The sequence below is a fragment of the Dermacentor silvarum genome, chromosome 1 (assembly GCF_013339745.2).
Source record: "Dermacentor silvarum isolate Dsil-2018 chromosome 1, BIME_Dsil_1.4, whole genome shotgun sequence".
Taxonomy (NCBI): Eukaryota; Metazoa; Arthropoda; class Arachnida; order Ixodida; family Ixodidae; genus Dermacentor; species Dermacentor silvarum.
The window spans coordinates 393,865,613-393,868,873 of record NC_051154.1 but is presented as its reverse complement, the minus strand read 5'-3'; positions in this window follow the sequence as shown (position 1 = coordinate 393,868,873).

Here is a 3,261-nt window from a genome sequence, read left to right as displayed (position 1 = left end):
CCCCGTTTGTGAAAACAGATGAACAATCTTAATCCGGCCTGAAGCCCTATCATGACAATGCACGGCCATGTCGAGCGCGCATACTGGCCTTTCGAGTGAGATGTGAGGATTAACGTGTTCTCCTGGATGCATGTTGAGGCACCAGCAGGCCAGTCTGCCCCATGTAAATTTGACCAAATATACGGATGATCAAAGGAATAGACCACACTAGCCCTGACGGACACAAGACAAATTTGGTGGTATCTCTAACTAAGCAAGCCTCCCTTGCCTGGGTGCCTTTCTCACTTCACCTGTGGGCTGCTATGCACAACAGTCCACAAGTGAATTGTGAAAGGGGAGCAGGCAAGCGAGGTTTGCTTGGTTAAGGATACCACCAAATTTGTCTAGTGTGCGTGGCAGTGTGCTGTATTCCTTTCACAGGTGGTCAAATGTATACAGGACAGACTGGCTGTTATCTCAATACGTGCCAAATAAATCATCACATTTCACTCGTAAGGCCAGTATGCTCGCTCGACATGGCCGTGCATTATCATGATAGGGCTGCAGGCCGGATTAAGATTGTTCATCTGTTTTCACCAACGGGGAAAGAGTGCCAAGAGAAATCAGTGAGGCATAACACATAAACAAGACGTGTGAGCCAGCCCCATTATCAATACATGAAAAGCACCCTTTCTTGATGACAGGGGAACGAAATTAGTCTGTGCTTATCCACCTTTTTTAATGCAAATACTGTTTATCCTGATTTTATGCCTTTGTATTACAACTTCTGCATTCCCTCTGATAGGACTTGCGCAAGATATATGCACACATCCAGTTTTATTGTTATTTTGAATTCTTCCATCAAAATAAAAAGTCCCGTTTTAACAGCATTCATGTTGTACGGTTTCCCTTCCCTCTCTGTAAATTATGTCATCAAAAGTTACATGAACTGACCGGCAAACTCATAAGGATACTACAAATTGAACCTAGCCAACACAGTTGGTTCTCGCAAAATGCACAAATATGGTGATAGGTATCTGTTGGCATACTGTAGCAATAGTAGGTGCAAGCTAGCTTACACATTGTTGCAATACTTCAGTTGTCACACGGCTACAATGCTTAAGACACTACAGCAGTAAGTGTAAGTGCACAACAAAAACAGGCAGGCACATCAATCATAAATTTGACTTCAGCAGTCATAACATACGCTGTTTCATGTAGCTAAAATACTAGCTAATATGTAGAAAGTATATGCACAAGTATACTTAGTTAGCATAGATACTTGCCTACCCAACTTAACACTATAAGAGTTGCAGTGCATATGGTGCTTGTTCTAGACACCGGTATTTTTGTCAAAAAATACTTTTACAACTAGATATAGCACTTTATATTCATCCACCCAGTAATAGAAGTCTTACCGATAGGATTATAATTTGGACTTGCTGGTTGACATTTTCTACCTCAACAGCGCCAAGTAGAATGAATAATTTTAAAGGACTGCCCACTGTGCTGATGAAATACAGGATGAAACAGAACACATGGAAAGTAACCCAAAATATTAGAAATAATTCTTGAGAGCTGTAGAATTAAGCCCTTGTTGGTTGATTATCACTATTAAAATTACACTAGTGTCAATCAGAATGTTCTGTGTGGTCATGTTGAAATCAAATGCATTTGATGAGCAACATTGCAATAACCAGCAAATGCCATAAGAGCAAGCTGACATTTAAGCACTATGTGCGAAGTAGTGTGCTTCTTTAATGAGACAGTATCAATACACTGAACTATCTACCAGCTAACTCTGTGGTCTATGCTGTATTGACGTAAATTGAAAAACAATGTAACTGGACAGACTCGCAACTGCTACAATGCCTACTTGCATGCATCGGAATAGCTTGCCATGAAAATAAAATAGCAAGCTGACTAGAAAACACCTCACTGGTGTAGTAGCTGCAGCACAGTGAATACTGGCCTTCATGTATCATTTCAAGAAGTTCTAAGCTCGTAAAATGTGCATTTGCCAGTGGTATTTATTCTGGGAACAAGACAAATAATTTTAAATATGTTAAACAATGCTAAGCACGCCGTGCGCTTAGACCTGTGACAAATTTGGCCCACTACACTTTGAATTCTTACATACGCAGATACTGCACGAGCGTGTAGCATAAACAGATGAAAATCGGAAATTAAAGCTACAGCATGAAAAACAGTTTCAAAACAATAAAGCCAAAATAAAAACTAATGAACACACTGTGTACTTAGCAAAAATGAAATGTTAATCGCAGCCAAGCGATTGTTGAAATAAAAAATACTCATCACAACATGTTGGGTCCAGTTTTCTTATAGAACGTGACAATATGTGCAAAACAGCTATGAACACAAATAAGCAGCAAGTTGCATAAATATTTTGTCAATTTAGTAAGCTGTGTTCAGTAATACGTCGACTAACTTATCGACGAATGATACCGAGATCCTACTATTTGGAACACGTACATTTCATACATACCTGACTCGACCATCCAGATTACACGTTGCACCACGGCGGCCATAGCCAAGGAGTGCCCTCCGTTATGTGGTCACAGCCTCGCCACTACAAAATAAATTATGTGGTAACTTATAGCAGTAGCCCATTAAAGCTGTCACATGGTGAACACATGCGAAGGAGCACCTAAAAACAGTCACGAAAACAATGTTTGCACTAGTGCAGGGTGGCAACAGTGCACATGATAATAGGGCCCCTTCATCTCAGTAAAATTTTCAACACATGCAGGAGCAGCACATCACAAACAAATGTTTCTTTACATAACCATTCATTTCTTTTTTCTTTCATAAGCAACTTTCCCGTCATGTTTAGTTGCGTATAAGTTATGTCAACACACCTTGTCTTAAAAAGTAAGCTGTACTAGTAGCAAGCTGCGATTTCTTTCTCATAAACTGCTCGTAAACCGAAAACCTCATAAGCAGAGATTATTTACGACGTCGAAGCATTTATAAGCGAGGAAACGGGATTGCAGTAAGAATCGGCGAAGAAGCACATGTGTCGCTATTATGCAACTGCAGCAGAAAAGGGGGAGCTCACGCACAGGCGCACATGATCATGATTATTTCCGAACGTAATATTTGTCATCGGAAGAAGACGCTTATTATCAAGATTTTCAATTTTGCATTGAGGCAACAAACTTGCATAACTAAATTCTGCCAACCGGCACTCGGCAAGCATCAGCACAGGTATTACTGTTGTCGTGGGAGTACCATTTCCTACGTTCACGCACTCTGTGCACA